Here is a 27,349-nt window from a genome sequence, read left to right as displayed (position 1 = left end):
GTTACTCCCCCAGAGCCTCGTCAGATAGACATCTTCTACTTTAGACAAGTGGAGGGAGCACCTGTCACTGCAGTTCAGGTGCGATGATACACACGCAACGATCCAGTCCTGTCTGAGGTAATGGACGATGTCATTCGAGGGAGAGCGGTAGGAGATTCTCCTAGTTTGAAACCTTACATTTCAAAAAGAAATGAGCTCTCCGTCCAGGCAGGTTGTCTTCTTTGGGGACGCCGTGTCATCATTCCGCCACCTCTGAGGGAACCTATACTGCAACAACTTCATACAGGCCACAGTGGGATGGTTCGGATGAAGGAAATGGCAAGAAGCTACTTCTGGTGGCCAGGTCTCGATGGGAATATTGAGGAGAAAGCCAAAACATGTTCCCCATATCAAAGGGTCCGGAATGTTGCACAGCTGGCAACCCTACACCCCTGGGATTGGCCTGCAGAAGTGTGGCAGCGAGTACATTTGGACTTCGCCGGTCCTTTCAAAGGGAAGATGTTTAGGGTGGTTGTGGACGCTCGTAGCAAGTGGCCGGAGGTCGCTATGATGAGGTCTACCACGGCAGAGAAAACAATTGAGAAACTTGGTGAGATGTTCAGCCGTTATGGCTCACCAGAACAACTCGTAAGTGACAACGGTCCACAATTTGTATCACAGGAGTTTGCAACCTTCCTGCATGTGAATGGTGTCCAACACATCAGGTCTGCGCCCTATCATCCCTCTACTAACGGCCAGGCAGAAAGGTTCGTGCAAACTTTGAAGCACGCCTTGAAGGCATCGCAAGGTCAGGGCTCAATCCACCAACGTCTGAACAGCTTCCTGTTGTCCGACAGGAACGAGCCGCATGCCACAACCAAAACTTCCCCCGCTTCGCTCATGATGAAGAGACAGTTGCGGACAAGTTTTGACTTACTCAAACCTCCAAGGGCAGAACAGGTTGTCCATTGTCAACAACAAGCTCAAGTTGAAAAGAGAGAGAAAAGAGCCAAGGAGAGACGGTTTCATCCGGGAGAGCATGTCCTTGCTCGAAACTACAACACTGGACCGAAATGGGTTCCTGCTACGGTGATCGCGCAGACGGGCCCTGTGTCTTACACGGTTGAGACTGCTGAGGACGTCGTCTGGAGAAGACACACTGATCAACTGTTGCTAGGAGCAGAGACAGCCACAGAGGCTCCAACGGCTGGTTGGCCTGAACTGTTTCCGGATGATACCGCAAACCAGCATCCTTTGCCACAGTGCTCTTCTCCAACACAGAAAGTCAAAGAGACTGTTCCACCTCTGCAAGCTCCTGACTTTCGACTGACACAGGCACCTTCTCCATCCAGGCCTGTGTCAATGCCTACTGCTGTGGAAGCCAGCGATGACCGCCGGTATCCTGTCAGAGAGCGGCGGCCTCCAAGACGCTTGGATCTGTAGGCTTAGTGACTTACCCACAAGACTGGGGCAGAATAAACCCCAGGGTCAAGTCAGGGTTTGAGGCAGTCTACCTCTACCCTAGGTTCGTTGAGTGCATTGAAAGTAACTTACCTGTTGAGGAATAATGTGGACCTTCCATTTAAGAGGGGAGGAAATGTTATGTATTGTGTGTTCTATTGTGTGTTCTCCTCCCACCTGTGGTGGCGCTGTCACAGGAGATAAATGGTTGGGTGTTCTCTGTTAAGTTTTAGCTCTCTTTGTTCAGAACTTTCCAGAACTTCCTTTCCTTCCAATAAAGCACTTCATGTTTGAGTCTCTGAGTTCTGAGTCCTAAATTGTGTCTAGGTAGAAAGGTACCGACACAACAGAAAACCCCCCCAACGGAGAGCAAGTATGAAACCCTCAAAAGCGCGGTTACTGCAGGTTTTCAGGCTCACGAAATCGGAGCGCGCCCGTCGATTACTCGCTATGCCCGGGCTCGGGGACTCCAAGCCTTCAGAGTTGATGAGCCAAATGCTCTCACTCCTGGGCTCAGAACGGGAATGTTTCCTATTCCGTGAGATTTTCCTCAGCCAACTGCCTGAACAGGTACAAGCTGCCCTGGTCAGATCTGAAGTTGAAGACTGCACAACATTCGCTGCGGAGGCTGACAAAATTTTCGCTGTAACTCAGCAGTACTGCACCGCCACGAGGCACCCATCCCCCGCAGACGCCGCCCCGGCTCGTCAGCCTGCTGGGCTGTGTTTCTACCACGCACAGTTCGGCGCGAAGGCAAAGCGTTGCCGCCCTCCCTGCAGTTTTCCCCAAAAAAAACAACAACTGACGCTGCGACCACCGAGGAACGGGTCTACCGAGCACCCCGTGGCCACGATGGTGGTCGGCAACGCGGGAAAATTGCTGTGCATCACCGACATTCTCTCCGTTCTTCGTTCTGTGCGACACCGGAGCGCAGTGCAGCATTTTACCCGCGTCCGCCCTCGACGTGCAGACGGCCAATGGCGGGGCAATTCAGACCTTCGGCAGACGGCGAGTGGAGGGGTGCCTCGGGGGGCAACGTTTTAACTGGGATTTTGTTACGGCCAAAGTTTCCCAGCCCCTCCTCGGCGCGGATTTCCTGTGCGCCAACAGCCTCCTGGTCGACGTCAGGAACCGGCGGCTGATCAACACAGCAACTTTTAATTCTCTTCCGTGGTACCGCAGCAACACTATATCATGCACCGTCTGTCTCCTGTGCGTTCCCGACTCCTGATGAGTTCGCTCGCCTGCTCGGCGAATTCCCTGACCTGACAAGACCCACGTTCTCCTCCACAGCCACGAAACATGGTGTGGAACACCACATCACCACCAACGGCCCCCCGGGTTCCAGGCGCGGGCCCGGCGCCTGGAACCTGGCAAGCTGGCGGTCGCAAAGGCGGAGTTCGCAACCATGGAACGGTTAGGGATTATTCGCCGGTCCATATTGTCCTGAAGCCTGGCGGCGGATGGCGGCCATGCGGCGACTATCGACGCCACCACTCCCGATCCCCCATATCCAGGATTTCTCTGCCCATTTGGCAGGGAACACCGTTTTCTCTAAAGTCGACCTCGTCCGGGGCTACCACCAGGTCCCACTTCATCCACAAGACATCCAGAAGACCGCAGTCATCACCCCATTCGGCCTCTTCGAGTTTTTAAGAATGCTGTTTGGGTTAAAGAACGCCGCCCAGGTTTTCCAGCGCCTGATGGACTCCATGCTGCGGGACCTCAAGTTCCTCTTCATCTACCTGGATGACACTCTAATTGCCAGTCCTACTAAGGAAGAACATACCTGTCACCTACGCACCCTTTTTCGACGCCTCAGCCAACACGGCCTGATTATCAATCCGGCCAAGTGTCAGTTTGGCCTGCACCAAATTGACTTCCTGGGGCATCGCATCACCTCAGAGGGAGTGGTTCCTTTACCTTCGAAGGTAGAGGCGGTGACATCCTTTCCACTCCCGCAGAACATAAAGGCCCTGCAGGAATTCATAGGCATGGTAAACTTTTACCACCGTTTCTTGCCTAAGACGGCACTACTCATGCAGCCCCTGTACGAGGCCCTCAAGGGCAAGACTGGCAAGAACCCGGTAGACTGGACAGATGACATGGCCCGAGCGTTCGCCGACACCAAAAGCGCCTTAACCAACGCGACTATGCTGGCGCACCCGCTGCCAGGAGCCACCATCGCCCTCACCACCAATGCGTCGGACTACGCAGTTGGTGCCGTGCAACAGCAGTGGGTGAACGGGACGTGGCAGCCATTGGCATTCTTCAGCCGTCAACTATGGCAGAACGAGAGAGCATACAGCACATTCAACCGGGAGTTGCTCGCCCTTTTTCTGTCCATCTGCCATTTTCGGTTCCTTCTGGAAGGACATCCTTTCACCGCCTTTGTGGACCATAAGCCGCTGACCTTTGCAATGTCCAAGACCGCCAAACCGTGGTCAGCCCGACACAGCGTCAACTGACCTACATATCCGAATTCACCACGGATATACGGCACATGGCCGGTAAGGACAACCTGGTGGCAGACTGCCTCTCCAGCGCGTTCGTCAATACGGTTCATTTGGGCATTGACTACGCCCTCATGGCAGCGGACCAAGCCTCAGACCCGGAAGTCCAAGCTTACAGAACGGCCATCACTGGCCTCCAGTTGGCCAACGTCAAGTTCCATTCGGCAGGTACCACGTTGTTGTGTGACGTCTCCGTACAGGATCCTCGCCCTGTCGTGCCGGTCGTCTGGCGCCGCAAAGTGTTCGACGCCTAACATGGGTTGTCACACCCTGGAATGAAGGCCTCTCAGAAACTGATGTCAGCGAAATTTGTATGGCGTGGCATGCATAAAGACGTCCGCGACTGGGCCAACACCTGCGTGGTCTGCCAAAAGGCCAAGGTACAGCGCCACATCAAAGCTCCGTTGGCCACCTTCACAGTTCCAGAGCGACGTTTTGACCAGGTCAACGTGCACCTGGTAGGACCACTCCCACCCTCCCATGGTTTTTCACACATCCTGACCATGGTTGACCGCACCACCAGATGGCCAGAGGCGGTCCTCCCCCTGTCATCCACTACTTCGGCGGATGTGGCCAGGGCATTCATTTCCTCCTGGATCACCCGTTTCGGAGTGCCCGCAGATATTTCGTCGGACAGGGGACCGCAGTTTTCCTCCGAACTCTGGAATGCAGTGGCCCAAGGACTCGGTGTCAAATTACACCGCACCACAGCCTAAAACCCACAGGCGAATGGCCTCTGCGAACGCTTCCACCGCTCAATGAAAGCCGCCCTGAGGGTCAGCCTCCAGGACGCTGGATGGGCAGACAAGCTACCGTGGGTCCTGTTGGGCCTTCGCACGGCCCCCAAAGAAGACCTTCACTCTTCATCAGCGGAACTCGTGTATGGTCAGCCGCTGCGAGTCCCAGGGGATTTCCTACCAACATCGACGGAGCCCTGGTCCGCGTCTGCCCAGCTTGCTAATCACCAAGAGGCGGCCAGATGTTTCGCACCGGTGCCCACTTCGCACCACGGGCTGCAGAGGTCACACGTTCCCACGGAGCTTCACAAGGCTGAATACGTTTTTATTCGCCATGACGCACATAGGGATCCGCTCAAGGCCCCATATACCGGTCCCTTCCGCGTGTTGGAAGCAGGGGACAAAACCTTCACGGTAGATGTCGGCGGTAAACCGGACCACATTTTGGTCGACTGCTTAAAGCCAGCACATTTGGACCTCGACCGCCCCGTCGAGACAGCACAACCGCCGAGATGGGGTCGGCCACCCATCGTTTTTACGGCAAACCAAGTGCAACCGCCCGCCAGACCGCCAGCCGCCCTGCAGCCTCCGCCTCGAGAGTACAGGAGTCGTTCTGACAGGCTCGTCAGACCCCCTCACCGTTTGACTTTGTCTGTTAAAGCGAATTCTGGGGGGGCGCATGTGGCAGAACCACTGAATGACTCTGGCTAACTGTATATAATTCTCTGGCTAACTGTATATAATTCTCTTTAACGATGTTCTAACACCAGCCTAAACCTGTACCATTGTGTTAGGCATTGCTGTGTTTTGTATATAGGGTTTGCATGTATGGGGCGTGGCCCCTTTAAGAGCGCGGGAAAACGTGGGCAAACGATGACGTCACGTCGCAAACCACGGGACCGCCCAGGCAGTCCTCGTGGCATCTCCGTTGAGTAAAGACCTGCTTAACTGTTCTCTGGTGTTGATCTCAGTTATTCGTAGGAATTCGTTAATTCCTACACAATGGTCTCTGCCTCCCCGTGGAAAAACATTCTGTGTTCTAGAAACTCTCAGTGTAAAAGGAATTTCTCCTACCCTCTCTCTTCAAATTGATGACCCCCTCATCACTGACTTCCAACCAGAGGAAATAGTACTTCCCTATTCACCATCAAAAAACTTCAGAATTTTAAAAACCTCTTAATTTTCTCTGCTCCAGTGGAAATAAGTCTGTATATGCCAAGGCTCTCATTAGGACTAGTTTCCCACCACTGACATCATCCTGGTGAATAGATACTGTGGCTTAATTAATTAACTTTTGGTTGTGGTGGTTGAAGGTCAATCATCACAGCTCCAGGACATCGCTGCAGGAGTTACTCAGGGCAGTGTCCTAGGCCCAGCCATCTTCAGTTGCTTCATCAATGTCCTTCCCTTCAACAGAAGGTCAGAAATGGGGATGTTCGCTGATGACTGCACAGTGTTCAGCACCATTCACAACTCCTCAGATAATGAAGCAGTCCATGCCCGCATGCAACAAGACCTGGACGACGTTCAGGCTTGGGCTGATAAGTGGCAGGTAACATTTGCGCCACACAAGTGCCAGGCAATGACTATCGCCAACAAGCGACAGTCTAACCACCGCCCCTTGACATTCAACGGCATTACCATCAACATCCTGGGGGTCACCATTGACCAGAAGCTTAACCGGACCAGCCACATAACTACTGCGGCAACAAGAGCAGATCAGAGGCTAGGTATTCTGCGGCAAGTGTCTCACCTCCTGACTCCCCAAAGCTGTTCCACCATCTACAAGGCACAAGTAAGGAGTGTGATGGAATACTCTCCACTTGCCTGAATGAGTACAGCTCCAACAACACTCAAGAAGCTCAACACCATCCAGGACAAAGCAGCCCGCTTGATTGGCACCCCATCCACCACCTTCAACATTCATTCCCTCCACCACCAGTGTACCGTGGCTTGTGTGTGTACTATCTACAAGATGCACTACAGCAACCTGCCAAGGCTTCTTCGGCAGCACCTCCCAAACCCATGACCTCTTCCACCTAGAAGGACAAGGACAACAGGCGCATGGGAACACCACCACCTCCAACTTCCCCTGCAAGTCACACACCATCCTGACTTAGAAGTATATCGCCAATCCTTCAGCATCACTGGGTCAAAATCCTGGAACTCCCTCCCTAACAGCACTGTGGGAGTACCTTCACCACACGGACTGCAGCGGTTCAAGAAGGCAGCTCACCACCACCTTCTCAAGGGCAACTAGGGATGGGCAATAAATGTTGGTCTTACCAGCGATGCCCACATCCCATAAATGAATAAAAAAAATGTTTAAATTAATTTATTGTGCAAATTCATCATTCCTTCTTTACTTTTGTACTCAATGCCCCCATTTATAAAATCCAAAATGCTGTTGAGCTTTTTTATGGGTTTATCTACCTGCACTCTCACTTTCAGGGAATTATACACAGTATTTGATCCTCTAGGTCTCTGTTCATCCACACCCTTCAGTGTCTTTCCATTGAGTATATACTGACATTCCCTATTAATGTAATTCCAGATTATTTGGCCCTTTGTCCTGTCTTGTGATCTTTTCCCTAACAGACAGATCCATATTACACTTGTCTGTTCTGTTCCTACCTATAAAAAGGTTCAGGAGACAGATAATAGCCAAACAATGCAATTATCAACTATTATATTGGGCCAGAAATTGCTGCAATGGCCGATTTGGTGGTGAAGGACGTTAACTGGACTTTTTAGCTCACCGTTGACATCACACTACAGTTGTGCTGCAAATTGTTGGATCATCAATCTGATAATGGCGCAGCAATGTCAATGTTGCATCTGGGACCTCGTGAACGTCATCCCAATGGTTTATCTCCTTGACCAACGAAAGAAAAGGTAGAGAAAGAAACAGAGCAAAAGACAAAGAAGGAATTAGGGTGAATTAGAGTCAAAGAAAATATATAGACTGAAAGAGAATAAAGAGACTGAATTAAGAGTTGGAGGGAAGAAAAAGAGAAAGGAAAAGTAAGTAAAAAAAATTAAAAGAACAAGCAGAAGAAATTGCAACCCAGTTGTGCTTGGGAATTGTTGTATTGGTCCTTGAGAAGTTAATTGGTCCTTGAGAAGTTAATGAGTGAATGGAAGGTATGAAATGTACATTTTTGATTCATTAAGTATAGAATCAGCCATCCCATCCATCATAATCATGAACAATGGAACACCCCTAGGAACACAGGAATTGCTAGACGAAAAAAGACCAAGGTCCATCCAATTCGCCTTCTACAGTACCATCCTGTTAGTTGCATGATACAATGATAATGGAGTAGTTGACTAATCTTGGCAATCAATCTCTATCAATTAATCTGCAACAGACTCAGAAATGACAAGGAAAAACCCAGTGGTGGAGAGCTTTAGAAACCGTAGGTCCAAAGTCAACTTAATTATATACTGTATCCCAAAATATTATTTTCTTAAAGAAACCTATCTAATTTGTATTTGAATGAGTGACCCTCTTTAGAGCATCACAACACATGGTCCTCTCTTTTACACTGCAAATTGCTGGATTTTTACAAATTCATAATGGTGCATATATTATAATGACATGACTTTCCAGCAATTTCTGGCCCAATAAAACACATTTCTACTGCGAATAAGAAATTTGGCTAATTATTTCAGTGGGTCAATGGGCTGAGATAAACATCTGTGCAACTACATTCCCAAGTCTACATTATTGGACGCTGGTCCCCAGAGCAGGAGGAGTGCAGAGAGGTGAAACTTGTGCCAAAAATAAAAACCCATGTTACTTCAAGACAAATTACATTGGCACTGAGTTGGACAGGTATTTCTATTTTGTTTTCTGTAAAAGTTGCTGCATTGCCAATGGTTCTTCTGTTATTTTGCTTGTCTACTTCCCAACACACAAAGCCCTTGGAACAAGAAGGTCTTTCTACTTATCCCAGTCGTTATATGGGTAGGTGGGGAGCAAGTGAAACCATACTAACATATTGGATTACTGTCTGTAATTTCACTCAATATTATTTGTGATACAGATACACTGGACATTTTGTATAATATGTTTTTTTCCCTCTGAGGAAACAACATTGATTGACAACAGCATTTTTTTTCTGATTGTGGTTTTCATTCCTTATGCTATTGCTTATGATGAAAGACCTCCAAGGAGATGAATTTTACTGAACAGGTGTCCTTTTACTGAGCTTCTCTGGTAACAAATTAGAACGAAATTACTTGATATATTACAACAACGTAATAAATTAATATAAATAAGAATGGGACACCGTCTCCAGGAGCCCATTGATAATATGCGTTAATGTACTAATGCTCTCACTGACCAGTTGGATTAAAGGCTGCTTTCACTATCCTTATCCAAAATGACACACAGGCACAACTGGGAGTCCCCTTGTGAATCTGTGGTTAAGCCAGAATCCAAGTTTAAGTTTGGTTACAGCAAGACCATCTGTCTGCTCTGTATTTTACAGTGGTGAGAACTCCCTCAATGTTCACCCCATTTGTTCCCATGGCTTCCCTGACTCACACATCAACTTCAGCTAAGAGGGTATCGTTGCTCCCAAGCTTCTGTCAATTCTACTTGAAGTCAACCACTGGAAGATGTACAACTGCAGCCTAGGAATAATTCACTAACCATTTTACCTTCCCTTTGGAGAAGAACCTGGCTTTCAAGTTCCACCGACTGTGACTAGGATTAGGAACAGAGAAAGAAAGACTTTCACTTAGAGTGGTAAGAGTTCAAAACCAATAAATCTCCAGAGATAAATAATATGTACTGCAGAGTGCTTAAGGGGTCTCTGGAAGAGATTTATGAAGCATGGACAATCAAAATAGTGTAACTTAGGGTTGTCAACCCTCCAATATTGTCCTCAAGTCTCCAGGAATTGAAGATTAATCTCCAGGACACCGCTGGCAGCAACCAGAGAGAAAAATCAGAGGGGCATAAAAAATATAATTTTCTTTCAACACATTTATTTATTAGTTCTAAAAATGTTGGCATTGGAAAAGAAAAGGCTGTTTATCTGATTGGCTCAGTCAATGAAGAATCTGCTAGTCTTCCAATTGGCCTGGGAAGACGTTGCCTCGTGAAAATGGACATGTGCAACCAATGGGGGAAGCATGGGGCGGGGCAGTTGGAGGGAGGAGGTCATGTGATAAACTTCCAGGATTACGTTGAGCCAGAGTTGGCAACCCGAGAGTAATTAGAAAATGGGGAGGTATCAATAGATTGGAAACAGGCTATTGTGATGCCCATATTCAAAAGGGGAAACAAATCAAAAAACAGTCAACTACAAGCCCATTAGGATTATTTCAATCCTATATTCAATAATGGATACTTTAAAAAGTATCTGCTCAACAATAACCAAATAAACAGCAGTCAACATGGTCTCAGAAGGGGAACATCCGACCTGACCAACCTCCTTTGAACTATTTGAGGAAGTGACAGCCCAAGTGGACTGTGGGTACCTGGACTGCTAGAAGGCATTTGACAAAGTTCCACATGAAAGGCATTTGTTAAGCTAAAACCTGTGGGGATTCAGGGCAAATCCTGGAGAAGGATAGGGATAAGAAATTGGCTGAAGTGCAGAAAATAACAGGTACTTGTTAGAGGAGTTACAATCAGGTTGAGGGAAGTACTAAGTGGGTGCCCTAGAATTCAGTGCTTGGACTGTGACTGTTCCTAATTTACACCAATGACTCAGAAACTCAATGCGAATTGGTCAAATTTACAGATGATACCAAACTGGGAGGGGCAATGGAATTGGAAGCAGCAGCTCATGTAGTGTATGTAACCTGTACCCACCTTAAGAGGATACCTTAAGGTGATGGACTACTTTTTGATGGCTCCTGTACATTGTAGTACCGGTGGTGACCACACCAGTATATAAACCCTGTGGAGCAAAGTGTATTCCAGTTCAGCCCTGACCCTCAGTTACTAAAGACCTGTTTAAGTATTTCTGTAGTCTGTGTCCAGTTATTCAGCATAACTACATTTGAAAGCACAGACTCAACAGCTCAGAAATTACATAATGAGTTATCCAAACGGGTAGGACAATTGCAGATGAAATTTAGTTACAGATAGAACATAGGAAGGAAAATGAGCAACATGCATACTCCATGGATGAATTTGAAATAAAATGTAGGAGTCTTTGTAAACTCAACGGGCCATATTTTCTGATCAGAGGCTTCCCGCGTACGAAAGCCTCCGATCTGGAAAAAATCTACGCACTTACCCGAGGGCTCCCGAGGTGCGTATAGTTCCAATCCTGGGCCTCTCCAACAGCAAGTGCGCAGGGCCCACGTATCCCAGAGGCGCAGGCAGTTCGCAAGCATTCCTGGGATCACGTGGGCCATGGGGAGCCAATCAAAGAAGGGAATCTCCCTTCATACACTTGACAGATAGACCTGTCAAATATATGAATGGAGATCACACCAAAAACCACAGTAAAACATTCAATAATTTTTTTTAAATCACGTTTTTAAAATTAGTTGAAATTACAATAAATTAAGTATTTTAAACAAAAATTTAATTTTTTGAAAAAAATAAACTTACCTTAAATGATAAATGAGTGAAAAAAAATGTTTTAAAACTTTTTTCAAATCTTATGCTGGTAAAAGCAGGCCTTACGCCTGCTTTTACCAGGCGTAAGATTTCTAAGGGTTTTCTGCGGGTGGAGGTTCTCCAGAAAGCGGAACTATCCACCCGCAGAGGCCCTTCTCCAGGGCAGGCGTCCGATCTGACAGATCGGAAATGGCGGTTTTCAGCGCATGGGCTGTGCATGCCTGAAACTGGCATTTCCGATGTCCCGAAGGGTGAGTACACAGGGCGTACACACCTGTAGGCATCGGAATATCCGGCCCAAGATGTTCAACCAAAGCAGAGCATCAACCAACAAAACCAATAGGTTGCTAAACTGTGTAGCCAAAACAGTAAAATACAAGTCAGAAGAAGTCCTCCTCATCAAACAGTGTAGAGCTCTGGTCCGACCACGGTCTCAAAATGACCCAAATTGTTTTACAGCCAATGAAGTACTTTTCTGAAGTGCAGTTACTGTTGTAACGTAGGGAATATTGTAGAGATAGATAAGATTGTAAATAATATCATATAATCCTAGAAATTTACAGCACAGAAGGAGGCCATTCGGCTCATCTTGTCCGCGCCGGTCAACAAAGAGCTATCCATCCTAATCCCACTTTCCAGCACTTGGTCTGTAGCCTTGTAGGTTATGGCATTTCAAGTGAATATCCAAGTACTTTTTAAATGTGATGAGGGTCTCTGCCTCTCCCACTCTTTCAGGCAGTGAGTTCCAGACCCTCCCCACTCCCTGGGTATGGGAAAGGTAAAACCAGAAAATGTCATTAAATGAGATGGAGAGATCAGGACAAAGGCCATAAGTTTCAAACTGGTTCAAGGTAAATTTAGGAAGTTCTTCTTCACACAAAGAGCAATCAACAGATGGAATGGACTATTGGACAAAGCTGTAGAAACAAAACCTGTGAATCATTTAAGAACCAACTAGATGATGCAACAGGGAGGGGACTTTGGGGGGTCATTCTGAACGGATAACCTGAGATGGGGTGAATGATATTTCTCATCCATATGTATCTTTTGGGGAAAACAAAATGAAATTACCTCTTTCGAGGAGACTGGTGCTGCAACAAGAAGCCTGTATTAACTCTGTCGCTGGTGACTGACGTGTCCATCAGACCACATTAATATAGGCCCTAATGGAGTAATAGCGATTGATTACCTAGTGCTACAGCCATTAACAGTACATTAGATCGAAAACACTGAAGGTTCAAGTAACCTTCAACAGCAATTCGTAGACCACTGATGCATCTTGGGTTTGATTTTATTAAATTGACTTGACCATCATGTGCACTCTTGCCGGCAAATCTGTCATAACATGGATCTGCCGTGTGTTTCTCTGAAAGAACGTTGTTACTAAAGAATTGGCAGACCTCAGTGAGAGGCAAAAAAATGTCACCATTTACCCAGAGTGCACCGCACATGTAGAAAAGACGGTGTGGAAACAGGCAAATTCAAGTACCAGGTGGGCCAGATTGGTTCATTTTTGAATTGTATTTTGTACAGTATTGGGAGAGGAGTGGACAAGAGGACACACCCAAGTCACAGTGACACTTGGGGGTGGGGAGAAATGGTCAGCTTTTATCCCATGTGGATTAGATATCCAAAACCCAGGTGCTGACATTAAATGTGTCAAGGTTGCAATCATACTTACAAAGCATCTTTAATGATGTACAATTTCATGCACATAAATTTACAGTGCTGACAGACCTGCCTGTGGGTAAAGTCTATTCGATCCAAAAGGTTGCAGAGGTCAGATAATGTGCCTCTACCATAATATTAATTACTTCCCTGCAGAGCTACATGATAGTAATGAATGTGATTTGGGAAAGATTTTTAAAAGCTGAATTGCCTCATGTTTTGAATGGATGATATCCATCAGAAATTAATTCTCTAAGGGTGCAATTACATTATAAACATAGCATCAGGCTGCATTTACATTGCTCCTGCAGTTATAGAGAAAGAAAGATTTATATTCATATAGTGCCTTGCATGACCTCAGGACGTCTCAAAGTGCTTTACAGCCAATGAAGTACTCTTGAAGTGTCAGGTCAGGCTTTAAATCTTGGATTTATACCACACAGAAACCATTTCACACTTGTGCTAAAACTGGTAGTGCAACTGCAGCCTTACAGCTTTGCTGATGACAGCTAATCATTTAAAACTCAATTCCTAGCAAGTGATGCTTCAAACAATTAATATGGACGGTGGGGGGGTGGGGAGGCAAGCTCGACTATGCTCTCGACTTGAGGTCGGCAGTGTTGTCACTGGGTTTAGTTTGTGTATTTTCACCAGTGTGCTATAGGGATAAACAAATCATAATTAAGATATTACATTTGAATTTTGTACTATGCACTTCTGCCGTGATGCTCTGAAATAAGTTATTCAAACTGCTGCCTCCACTACCATTACCAGTGATAGACCTGTACTTCATTCTATTGCTATGTACTCAAATACTCTGACAAAAGATCATCGACCTGAAACGTTAACTCTGTTTCTCCCTCCACAGATGCTGCCTGACCTGCTGAGTATTTCCAGCATTTTCTGTTTTTACTCTCTCCAGCACTTCGCCTGTCACGAAGGACACATAGAAACATTGCACATCAACCTTTCGTGGCAACACTTATGTCATATGGCACTCGTGGTACAAATTTAAATGCTTTAGGACCAGAGTAAATGCTTACTTTTACTGCTCTGGACAGACCACGCTCGCCTTCACAAAAACTCACAGCAACTCTGTAAACAGAAATTTTAACTATGCAATGGAGCCAAGCTGTCTTCACGTGCTATGAAGTTATCTTTCACAAGAAACAGGAATTTTAGCACCTTTACCTTGGAGTTTTGTAAGGGAATGATTTGGACGATGAGGAAGCGGTGATCAACTTATTTAGTAGGACAAGGCCGGGGCTGGAAAAAGGAGCCCATCCGGTGCAGGCAGCTGTGGCATGTGCAATATGCAGGGGAAGAGGTCGCCCCAATTTAAACAAGGTTGTTAGATCCGTGGTTCAGTGGATAAAGAATTACACGGATGCTGTACTTAAACAAACAACAGGTCTTTACTGGAGGAGGGTCATCTCCAGACTGGAGTACAGAGGCATGCGCACACTACAGTATACAGGAGCTGTAAAAAGTAGTTCTGACTTAAAGCACAGACACTACAATTCCTCCCTTTTTAGATTAATAATACCCCCTTAATATTCAAATAACAAGTACATTTTTACATTTACATTCAATAACAAAAAGTCCATTTATAGATTCAGTCTTTGGGGCGGCTTCCTGACCCTTTCGGGATAGCGCCTTTCCGGAGGTTCTTGTTCTTGGTGCAGAGGCGATTCTGACCCCTTTTCATCGGGTAGTTCATCGGGTTCCACTGCTACTGGGTCTGAAGTAGATGCGACCGGTATGTCGGGTTCATCCCCAGGTACTCGAGACATGGGGTTGACGCCTTCCTGTGACGCTAAGATCTGATCGACGTGGCATCTCACAATGTTCTCCCCGACATCCACTGTGTACATTAATGGCCCCTGCCTTGTACATATCGTTCTGGGTTGCCACTTCTCTGTTCGATAGTCACGGGCCAAGACTGGTTGCCCTACATTGAAGCTCCTTGTCGGCTTCTCGTTGATGTGCTGGAATCGTTTGTCCTCAACATTTCTTCGCACATTTGGTCTGAGCAAATCCAGACGAGATCTCAACCTTCTGTTAAAGAACATTATGGCCGGGGTCTGGTTATAAACTGCATGTGTCGCGTTTCGGTAGGCTAATAAGAAATTGTCCATCTTATGCTGTAGTGGAATTTCCTCGTCGCACATGGCCTTTATCGCCTTCTTAAAGGTTTGTACGAACCTCTCAGCCAATCCATTGGTGGCTGGATGATACGGGGCGGATGTGTAATGCCTTACCCCATTCCTTTTCATGAATTTTTGGAACTCGTCGGACACAAACTGTGGTCCATTATCAGAGCAGATCTGCTCTGGCAAACCGTTTCTGGCAAATATGGTCCGTAGGACTGCAATCGTTTTCTCTGTAGTGGTTGAAGACATCTTTATCACCTCAGGCCACTTTGAATGAGCATCCACTGCTATTAAGAACATTGAGTCCATGAATGGACCAGCGAAATCAATGTGCACCCGTTGCCATGGAGAGGAGGGTCACTCCCATGGGTGTAGAGGGGCATGTGGTGGTGCATTTTGGACCTTCTGGCATCCTAAGCAGCTCTTAGTTAGGTCTTCGATTTCAGATTTCAGATCAGATTTCTTTGCCATATGTAACAAGTACAATGGAATGCTTGTTCCCCGTAGGGACGCGTCACCTATACATACAGCGCCGCTGTATTTATTGATCGATTCCCGGCCACCACACATAAGCCCTAGCAAGGCTTTTCATTTTCACTCCCCCCAGATGACCTTCATGTAGCTCCTTTAGCACTCTCTCCCTTAACTTGGGTGGAATCACCACTCTGGATCCACACATCACTGTCCCCTGGCATACTGACAGCTGTTCTCTTCTGGATGAGAATGCTGGCAACAGTGAGTCGCCATGTGCTGGCCATCCCCTCACCGTCAATTCATATACCCGTGACAGCGTTGGATCATTGCGGGTCTCCTTCTCTATATCCGCGTTTGTTACTGGCAATCGTTCAATTATCGACGAATAAAATATCTCGATAGGGTCCACTGCTGGTGCTTCCTCCACCGTAGGCAGTGGCAGGCGCGATAGCCCATCAGCGTTCCCATGCTGTTTCATGCCTTTATATTCTATTTCATATTGATTCGCCCCTAGAAACAGGGACCATCTTTGTAACCGCTGTGCAGTCATTACTGGCACGCCCTTCTTAGGATTAAAGATGGAGACAAGTGGTTGGTGGTCAGTCAGCAAGGTGAACTTCTGCCCATGCAGATAATGGTTGAATTTTTTTACTCCCCATACTAGGCTGAGGGCCTCCCTGTCAATCTGGGCGTAGTTGCGCTCGGCTGAGGTTAGTGACCGAGACGCAAAGGCCACTGGCCTCTCCAACCCGTCTGGGAATTTGTGCGACAGCACCGCCCCAATGCCGTAGGGTGATGCATCACATGCCAAACGAATTGGTAGTGCTGGGTTGAAATGGGCCAACACCTCTTTTGATGTGATCAATTCTTTACACTTCTGGAAAGCTCGTCTACGTTCGTCATCCCACTTCCATGGTACCCCTGTTTGCAGTAGGGTGTTCAGCGGGTGTAGTACCGTAGACAAATTTGGTAAGAACTTGTGGTAATAGTTTACCAGCCCGAGGAACGACCTCAGTTGTGACACATTTTCCAGTGCTGGAGCCTTGACTACTGCCTCAATCTTGTCAGGGGACTTATGTAACCCCTCTTCATCGATGACGTGGCCGCAATACGAGACCTGTTTCTGGAAAAACTCGTACTTGTGGCGATTAGCTCGTAGCCCATATTCCTTTAATCTGGTGAGCAACTTCTCCAAGTTAGCGAGGTGATCACCGTCATTTTTGCCCGCGACCAAGATGTCGTCCAAATAACACTGGGTTCTTGGAATCCCTTGCAGGACCTGATCCATCGCCCTTTGCCAGATAGCCGGAGCCGAGGCTACTCCAAACACCAGCTGGTTGTATTGATAGAGACCTTTATGGGTGTTGATCGTAAGGTAATGTTTCGAAGCTTCTTCTACCTCCATCTGCAAGTAGGCCTGGGCTAGATCAATTTTGGTGAAGCGTTTACCACCAGATAGCGAGGCGAAAATATCCTCAATTCGTGGAAGCGGATATTGCACCGTGTGAAGGACTGGGTTCACTGTCACCTTAAAATCCCCACAGATGCGGACCTTCTTTGGTTCCCCAGGCGTATTACTCAACGACCTCTTCAATACAGGGACGATGGGTGTAGCCCACTCGCTCCAGTCCACTTTGGACAGTATTCATGAACGTTCCAACCCTTCCAGCTCTGCTTCAACCGCTGGTCTGATTGCATAAGGCACTGGTCTGGCCTTCAGAAACTTTGGGCTTGCATTATCCTCTATTTTAATTGTTGCTGTTATTCCTTTTAGTGTTCCTAGTCCCTCCTGGAACACTTCTCTTGCGTCAGTTAGCATTTTTGACAGTCGTCCAGGTGTGACGTCGTCATCCTTTTTGGTCTCCACCTTCAGTGCCTGTATGGAATGCCAATCTAAATGTATCTTCCGGATCCACTCACGTCCTAGCAGTGGTGGTCCTCCATTTGGCAATACATATATATCCATTTTAGGTATTTCCTGACTTTTATATGTCACTTTCACCCTTATTTTTCCTTTGGGGTAGACTTTTTGCCCCGTATACGTCTTCAAGACAATCTCTGTAGCTTTCAAGGGTATGTGTGAATATAGCCGCTTGTAGTCTCTTTGATTTATGACTGTTAGAGCTGACCCTGTGTCCAATTTCATTTCCACTTGGACTCCGTCTATCTTGAGTGTAACCCAGATAGTCTGGTGATCCTCTATTTCGGTTACATTATGTAGTTTCAGACAACCCAGCTCCTTGCTTCTGGAGTCTGTGTCACTTTTCTGTTCGTCTGAACATCACCTGGTGTACCTTTTTGTACTTCTCCTGTGGAGATTTCTTACTGTTGGTTTTCTTCCCAGACCTGCAGACCCTTGCTATGTGTCCTGCTCTCCCACACTGTCTGCACACTTGGTCTTTGAACCAACAATCTTTCTGGTCATGTGTTGTTCTGCCGCAGCGATAGCACTTCCCTGTTCCATAGGTCATTTCGTTGGTGCTGTATTCTTGCGGTCTCCGTTGTATCTCTGCAGCGCCCCTTGCGGCTGCTTCGTGTGATACTGCCATACTGAAAGCTTTGTCCAGCGTAAGGTCCTTTTCTGATAGAAGCTGTTTCTGGGTTCCTTCACTTTGTAGCCCACACACAAACTTGTCCCTTAACGTGTCTGCTAGTCCCGCTCCAAACTGGCAGTATTTCGATAGCTTGTGCAGTTCCGTTAGGTACTCAGCATTGCTTTCGTCTTTGTGTTGGTTCCTTTTATGGAACTTAAATCGTTCTGCTATCAGCAGCGGTGTGGGGTTTAAGTGGTCCTGTAGGATATCTACTATGCTTTCAAAATTCTTGTTTACCGGCTTCTCTGGGGTTATTAGATTTCGCAGTAACCCATAAGTTTTTGCACCCATGGAATTTAACAGAACCAGTGCTTTATTAGCATCTGGCACTTCATTCGCCCTGCAGTACACCTCAATACGTTCCACATATGTCGCCCAATCTTCGACTTCATTGTCGAACGTAGAGATACTGTCACTCTTCGGCATCCTTGGTTGTGCGTTAACTATCACCAATGGCGCCTCCCGCGCTTCCCCTTCTCCGTTGGCACAAAATGGCGTCTCCCGCGCTTTCCTTCCTTCCCGCGCTCGCCCGTCTTTTCCGCTGCGGCTTCGCAAAATGGCGTCTCCCACGCTCTTCCTTCTCCGCGGCTCAATGGCGCCTCCCGCGCTCTCCCTGCTTCTCCGCGGCTCAATGGTGTCTCCCCTTGCTTCGCCCCGCAGACCCTGATCAGCCCGTGATCCCTGGCTGTGCTCTGCGCGTTCTTCTCTTGATATTTGTCAACGCCGCTCAGTCTAGAACCCGGCTGTTTCTTACCCCCTCTCCGGTTTTGCAGTATTTTTCCACGACGCCGCTCGGTGATCAACCCCCGGCTGCGCCCTGCTCTCTTCACCCTCTTTCTTACCCCGTCGACGCTACCCGGCTCTCTCTCTCTGCCGTCGGTCGGCTCCAGCCGCCGCTGCTCGGGAAGGGTCTGCTCAGGACCCGTCGTCGGTCTCGTACTGCTCGTTGTGGCTGGGGAACCAAGCCCGGCTCTCCGCAGCCTCCCCAGCAAAGTTGGATCTCTGCCTGACTGCTGGGCGGTTGCTCGCGGTCGACGCCCGTGTTCCTGGACGCGACTATTTTTTTTTGTTTGTTTAATGTTGCAGGTAGATTCGCATCAACACTCGTCGCCACTGTTAGATCCGCGGTTCAGTGGATAAAGAATTACACGGATGCTGTACTTAAACAAACAACAGGTCTTTACTGGAGGAGGGTCATCTCTAGACTGGAGTACAGAGGCATGCGCACAGCTTATATACCGGTGTGGTTACTGCCGGTACTACAGTATACAGGAGCTGTAAAAAGTAGTTCTGACTTAAAGCACATACACTACAAAGGTCAGCGCAGCAAAGCATGCAATGTAACATTCAAAATCGCCTGCCGAGTGTTACTCAGTATACAGCAATCTAGGGGGACCTAGGTAATGTAACTTGTGCAGGACTGGGAGAAATTCAGCATGTTAACCTTACATGAGGGAAGCACATGGAAGCAGGCAGAGAACACTGACTTTACAGCACAGTCTCAACTCTCAGGGTTACTAGTTCTATGGAAAGCGTCAATTAATTGGGGCACCCATCATGGCACGGCAATGTTTCAACACCACATCTCATCAAAAATGTGGTGACCTTATGCGTCCTGGCTTCTCAAGGGAGTGACACAGGTAGTCACATGACTAGCGCATTGTTAAGGCGGAGGGCCTCACAAAGGGGCATGGTTGCTTCGGTTACGGGGTACTCACACAGCTGGTGGCAAAGCCCTTGCATAGCTTTCAGTCACTGCTGTCAGACAGAGCTGGCGGTGCTAGGCCGTTTGTCCAAATGGCAAACACAGGCAACACGATGGCAACACCCAGGCCTCGGCTAAACAATGCCAACAGTTCATTATGCCAGCCTGGACATCGAAGGGACGAGAGAGAGATATAAGCAAGCTGGTCTTCGGTTTTCCTATTTCACTGTGCTGCTATCCTGGGGTAAGATTTGGTCCCTAGGGAAAGGTGGCCTCCTACGGAAGCTGACTTTTGCATTGAAAGCAAGTTAAAAAAAAGTATCAGGAGGAAGTTCAAAAGTAACCGTCTGTTGTAGACAGAATCTCCGCACCTCCAAGACTACATAAATGAAGACAGTCATTGTTAGTTGGCAAATGAATGACTAGGTTTCAGGCGGTGTTGGCTGTCACTGCACAATTCAGTAGGCCTGATGAAAGGTCATCGACCTGAACGTTAACTCGGTTTCTCTCTCTACACCTGCTGCCTGACCGGTTGAGTGTTTCAAGCATTTTCTGTTTTTATTTCAGTAGGCTTGATGTTTACATAGCAAATGTAGCCAACAGAACATTTGCTGCTTCTATGACTTTATGCAAGCAGGGCAATTGAAGGAACACAGTGCAATCCTGTATGCCACCTATGATAGCTGTTTCATTTGAACACAGATTCCACATGGTGGTAAAGGGAAAGAGAAAAACAGGCTAGAATCTCTTGCTTGTCCAGTGCTGGTGTTCGGTTATTCCGAAGGTGATGAGATAATGGCCTAGAAATTGGGTATAGCCCCGCTTGAGGCGTTAGAAATGGCGCGGCGCTACGCTGCGCAAAGTTTATAGCCAGACGAAACTTATCACCGCCTGGCGCGATATTGGGTTGCTTCACCCCCAAAGGGGATTGAGGCGCAAATTCAGACGTTGCACGGGCCTCCTAAGGCGCAAAACTTCCAGCGCTACCCAATATCGGCGCGGACGGGCGCAGCGCAGGTGATCTCAATTACCGATAACCATGAGACTTCCAGGCGCCGGCCGGCTCTTAAAGGGGTGGGTCAGTCAGCCTCAGCTTCCACACTCAACGCCTTGTAGGCCTCAGAATTGGCGCTCGCCCTTCTCTGGCGCAAAAAACTTGGTCAAGATGGAGAAGGTGAGACAGAGAGCAGAGCGCTTCAGCACTGAGGCTCTGGAGCAGTTGGTGTCCGCAGTGGAGCGCCGTCGAGATGTTCTCTATCCTGACAATGGCAGGAGGCCGAATCAAAAGGAGTACCGCCGAGCTTGGAGGGATGTTTGTCAGAGGGTCAACTCCAGCAGCATGGTGACCAGGAGCCCTGTTCAGTGCAGGAAGAAATTCAACGACCTCACTCGGGTCGTTAGGGTGAGTGTTGTTTATGCAAACTTATGATTCCCTCCATCTGCACCTGACTTCGCGCACCCCGTAGCCATGATGCCCCAATGGCCATCTGTCAGCAAGCACCCATGGCCCTTTCTGGGCACACACATGCACATTTGACTCAAGGCATCATGTAAGGGCTCTTGCACCATGGGGGGCATGAGATGATCACTCAGGGCATCATGTAACAGAACTTCCCCTTCTTTCCCCTGCAGTCCAAGCTGGCGGCGATCCGCAAGGACCAGCTTCGAACCGGTGGCGGACCTCCACAAGTGGTCACTCTCACGGATCTCGAGGAGAGAGTGCACCAGATTCTTGGAGGACGTCCGAGTGGTCCTGTTACCACTGCAGCTGCCGACCCCATTGTCGACAGCGAGGGTAAGGCTCTCACCTTTTTCAGCTGTCTCCTTCCACTTGGTCCCCCCGCCAGCATGCTTTCTCAGTGTGCAGCCATGTCAGAGCCTTGCCGCAATCCTGTCCTTTTGCTAAAGCCACTCTTCGACCTCCCTGCTTTCAGATGCTGCATCACCAACTCGGGATCTGCGCCCTGAAGCTGCCAGTGCCAATGCCTCCGGAGGCGAGAATCAGGAGGAAGCCGCACCATCCGTTCCAGCCTCGGGGAAGCCTACACATCTGCAGACTGGGGATAGCAGTTCCCTGGAGTGGCGGGGTGGGGGGGGGGGGGGCGGTGCTCTGATGATGAGCCAGTTGCCGGAACAAGCGGCCTGCAGCAACGCGAGGGGGGGTAGGCAAGTTCGGCCATCGGCTCTCCGGAGGGCAAGGCAGGGAGCGATGACTGTTGCACAGAGTGCAGAGGAGGTGCGTAGCCTGGCTGAAATGAGCACCCAGGCCCGGCTCAGGCACACTGAGCTGATGGCTGCAGTGGGGAGGATGCCTCAGTCGATAGAAACACTGGCAAAGAGTGTGTTGGACTTTGGAGCAGCAATGGAGAGGACTGTCCAGGGCTTCGGGGCAGCAATGGAGAGGACTGTCCAGGGCTTCGAGGCTGCTATGGAAAGGACTGTTCAGAGCTTCGGACAATCCCTGGAAAGGTCTGTCCAGGGCTTGTCCGAGGCAGTGGAACGGACTGCTCCGGCCTTGTCCAAAGCAATGGAAAGAACTGTCCAGGGCTTCTCCGAAGCACTGGCACCTGCCACACAGGTCCTCACTGCTGCCACGCAGTCACTTGCTGGCCTCGTCCACACCCAGATTGAGGCAACGTGAACTCTCACTGCAGCCACCCTATCTGCATCAGCTAGGATCACCCCGGGCCCTTCCAGTACCATACGAGGCCAGGAATCAGTGGAGCAGTCAATTGTGGTGGATGAGCCGAACCGGTCCCCTCAGAGAGCCAGTGTGTCGTCCGACCATGGTGCAAGTGTCCTCTCTCGGCAGGTGACCATTGCTCATGCCACCGCTGGTACGTCTGCAGTGCAGCTGCCACCACCTGCAGGGCACACTGCTTCCAGCCATGCCCAGATCAAGCAGCCAGCCTCCGCACCCTCCAAGATCAGAGGTCGTCCAGGCCGTCCCTCAGGGGCTTCTGCGCTTCCACACAGTCAGCAGGCGTCCCCCAACCTTGACCCCGCCACTGGGGTTCAATTACGTAGGAGCAGCAGGGAGGGAAGGGGCCGACCGCGAAAGAGAAGTCGTTCTCCAGCAAGGGGCCAGCAGTAGAGGGAGGTGCTGAGACGTTTCTTTGGCCAAATTCAAGGACTCCCTCGCCTGTTGTGATTGTTGGAAATGGTTTGTTTAGTTTTGCGGCTTTGCCGAAGAGTTAACTGTTATTTTGTTAGTTATGGTTTCTGTTGACATGACGTTGTTATGCTGGAAGGAAGGACTTTTTTGACAATGAAGAAAAGTTTTACTTTGCAATGGTACATGTTACTATTTACAGTCATGCTGGCCTTCAGAGGCTTTGAAAGATCCGCAGTGCACAGGACGAATGACACCCATCATTCCGTCAGAGGGGCCTCGAACCGAGTCCTTATGAGCCTCTGACGGATGCCCCTTCCACTTTCAGGAGCCCTCCCATCTTCCTCCTCCTCCTCGTCCGCATGCTCCTCCTCCTCCTCCTCGTCCGCCTGCTCGTTGTCCTCCTCCGCGTCCGCCTGCTCTGCTGGACCTTGAGGGACAGCTGGCATTGGCTGGGTGCGTCGAATGGCCAAGTTGTGGAGCATGCAGCAGACGACGACGTGACCCACTTGCTCCGGCAAGTACTGCAGGGCTCCCCCCGAATGGTCTAGACAGCGGAAACGCTGTTTGAGCACACCAATAGTGTGCTCCACAATGTTCCTGGTCGCCTGATGGCTGCTGTTGTACAGCTCTTCTGCTGGGGTGGCAGCCAAACGGAGTGGTGTCATGAGCCATGGGCAGAGAGGATAGCCCTTGTCCCCAAGAAGCCAGCCTCGTGGGTGAGCTGGCCCCTCAAAAAGGTCACAAACGGAGGTCTGCCACAGGATGAACGCATCGTGGCTGCTCCCTGGGAATTGGGCGTCGACTGCCATGATCATTTGGCGGTGGTCACAGACCAGCTGCACACTGAGGGAGTGGAACCCCTTGCGGTTGCGGAAATCCTCAGGATTCAGTAATGGCGCCCGCAAAGCCACGTGTGTGCAATCAATCGCCCCCTGCACCATGGGGAAGTCCGCAATAGCAGCGAAGCCCTGCGCGCGCTCCGCCTGCTTCTCCAGGGTCAGAGGGAAGGTGATGAATTGACGCCTTCTTCTATAAAGGGCAGCTGTCACTTGCTGGATGCAACAATGGACTGCAAACTGAGAGATATTCGCAATGTCCCCAGTGGCTGACTGAAAGGATCCGCTGGCATAGAAATTGAGGGCAACAGTCACTTTAACGGCCACCGACAGAGAGGTCCTGCACCGTAGACGCGGCTGCAGATCCTCAGCAAGCAGGTGGCACAGCTCAGTTACAACCTCCTTACCGAATCGGAGCCTTCGAACACACTGCTCCTCCAACATGGCAAGGTATGACACCTGCTGCCTGAATACCCTCGCAGCGTACCCTCGGATTGGCCGACCTCCATTGCCCCTCCTCCCTCTGGCCAATCCCGGCCCTCTCTCCCGCCGTCTCTGTGCCCCTTCAAAGTGTCCGGCCATAAGGACGTGGCCCTCCAAAGCAGCTCCCATTCCGATGCCAGTCGGGCAAAACGCTGTTAGGTGTAGCGCTCCAACTGCTCTGGGCAGGTCTGAAGGTCCCAAGTATTCCAAGGCTAAATCCAAAAAAATCTGCTCCACAGTAGCTCACCAACTCTCTCCAGCAACGATCACAATGAACAGGCCAAGTGGCTGCAGCTTTTATACTAGAGCTGTCCCCTTTAAATAGTGCCCCCCGACTCCGAGAAGGGCCTGGTAACGTTCCATCGAACTGTCACTAATAGCGTTAGGCGGAAAGGTTCCGGGCGCCACCGAATATCCGGTCAGGGGCGCCTAAAAGGCGTTGCACACTGAAATGACGTCATGATCTGCCTGCGCACGCGGGCGCGCGCAAACAGTTAGCGCAGGCATTAAATGTATAGTCAATATGGGAGGTGTCGCTATCTTCATTGTGCCCGCCCGAACATTGGGTAACGCCCCACATTTCGGACTCATTAGGCGCTAATCGCCGACGCTAACAACCGAATTTCTAGGCCAATGAGTTTGTACAGAAGGCCACATTAACAGCTTGAGAAGTGAGAGTCACTGATGAACAGGGCCCTTCATTAATTACACAGAGCAGAGAGCAGCTCAAGTGTCTGGAATGATGGATTTCACTGAAAACTTGAAATGCTCCACAGACCTTGACTGGAAAGCTAGTTCAACACAAGTTGGTGAAACCCATTGGACTGCAATTCATTGAGTTCAGGAAATATTCAGCAAAGATGGTACTCCACCACCAACTTGCAAAAAGTTTCCATACACAGGATGTGGACTTGTACAAAAATGAGAAGCAGGTAAGGAGGAGATAAAGCATTTAATTTATAATCAGAATGAACACAGCCACTTTGAGGATTGGCTTCAGGACTTCTGTTGTCAAATTTGAGACCCCACCAGATGTCCTCCTGTAATCTGCTGGAACATTGTCACAAAAAATCCACACACAATTAAAAAACAATCAAAATGGGCACATCGAGAATGTGCTTGTTATGGTGTGATGCAGTTGTTACATCTGGCCACTAAATGGTGTGGTCTGTGGAGTGGTTGTTTCCTGCCTGCAGAAAGAGGCGCTCAAGGGGCTATTTTCCACCATGTAAAATCCAGTAAGAGGCATGTTAAGCCATACCAGGTAAATCAGAGTTAAAAAAAAGATACCTGGAAGATTAACTCCTCGAATATCTAGTCTTATTTTCCTTATTCACAGAGCATGGAGTAAGTTACAGTTATGAAAAGGATGGTCTTCCCTGATGTGAATCGGTGTTAAACAGCAGGCAAATGATTCTGTTCATCGTTCGAAAACAAAGTTATTGTATGGTTAACAAAATATTCTAAAAATGTAATCTATCAAATGGCGGTCGTGAAACATTGAGTGATAAGAGTTTTTGTGCTGTGATTCAGGAGGCCACCATCAACCTCATCTCATTTGATTACATTTTATTAAACCAGGTTGTATGAAATGTGCAAAATCTTATTTTACCAACAGCTAATAGACGGAGTCACAAGATGGTGGATGTTAGTACTGTAAAATAGAACTCCTTGCAGACACCGTGATAGAATCAAGCACTGCCAGCTAAGATATAGCACAGTTAAAAGCAGAGTAAGAGATGGATTAAAGAAAAAGCAGGAATTCACAAAACACGGAACAGGAAATCACTCCCAAACTCATTAAACACAGACCAGGAAATCGCTCCACACTGTTGTGTATGTAATATGTGTGCTACTTTGAACCTATGGACAGGACTGCACTACTTGTAGGGCGTAGTGATACACAGTACCACTCCTGGCCATAGGGGTATAAATAGTACTGTGGGTACTGATCTCCCCTCAGTTCCCGCCTGTGGGCATGAAGTAAAGACCTACATGCAGTCCCTACCTCCAACCAGTAAAGACCTGTTTGAGTTATACGTTTAAGTCCTTGTGTTAATTGTTCAATACAATACACATACTTAACACTGGCGACGAGTCGGTTCGAACCCTGCGGCAGTTATTCCACGGCGGCTTCGTCCCAAGACAGGACGTTGAAGAGAGGTTTCAATCCTCAACACCCCACTCAAAACTGAAGGGCAGCAGAAATCCTGACAGCTTCCAGCGACTGGAAGCGACAGGCATTAGGACCCTGAAGCCTCCATAACCTCGTGGGTAAGCCAAGCAGCGTTGGCTGCAAAGATAAGGGCGATCGCAATCCCTGATAAGAGCCGCGGTGAAACGGGCGAGTGGGTAAGCCAGAGCCCGGGAGGGAGCGAGCAAGAGCCGCGCGAGCGGGTGAGCCAGAGGCCGGGAGCCGCTTCAAGTGCGAGGCGCAGCGCGGGCCAGCGATCGGGACCGAAGATAAGGGCCGCACTCGGACTGAAAGGCGCGGCGGCTGCAGAAGCTCAAGGTGCGAGAGCCGCGGTGCACAGCGCGGGCTATCGATCGCGGCGAAGATAAGGGCCGCACTCGGGGGCTGAAGGGAGACGGCGTCGGGGGACGGGTGAAGACCGCCAAGCGCGGGAAAACCGCCATTTTGTGGGCGGAGGACGACGGCAAGAGCGGGAAGCCGCCATCTTTGATAACAAGTAAAGAAAAGAAAATCCGAGAAATTGCAAATCTACAATGCCTAAACACGGGAATATTAGCACCTTTGATAGTGACCTCGAAGATTGGGCCATATATGTTGAAAGAGTAAAAAATTGTAAGGCCAATAAAATTCGTGACCAAGATAAAGCTCTAACATTATTAAATTTAATGGGTGCGAAGACATACGGGCAATTGAAACACCTGTTATCACCAGATGAACCAGCGGATAAGACGTTCGATGAGATTGTTACTGTCCTGAAAGATCATCTAAACCCCACGCCGCTGATGCTAGCGGAACGATTTAAATTTTACGACAGAAGGCAGCTACAGCATGAAAGCAATGCTGAATAT

General features: G+C 48.8%; 1 protein-coding gene across 2 annotated transcripts in view; it reads right to left on the bottom strand.

Moving 5' to 3' along the window:
* LOC147106084 (protein bicaudal D homolog 1-like) overlaps positions 1–27,349 on the bottom strand; it is a 356,969-nt gene that overhangs the window by 221,318 nt on the left and 108,302 nt on the right. The window lies entirely within an intron of this gene.

Source organism: Somniosus microcephalus, chromosome 16 (genome assembly GCF_052327205.1).
Source record: "Somniosus microcephalus isolate GS21.2 chromosome 16, FLI_Smic_1.0, whole genome shotgun sequence".
Taxonomy (NCBI): domain Eukaryota; kingdom Metazoa; phylum Chordata; class Chondrichthyes; order Squaliformes; family Somniosidae; genus Somniosus; species Somniosus microcephalus.
This window is presented reverse-complemented; position numbering and strand designations above follow the sequence as displayed.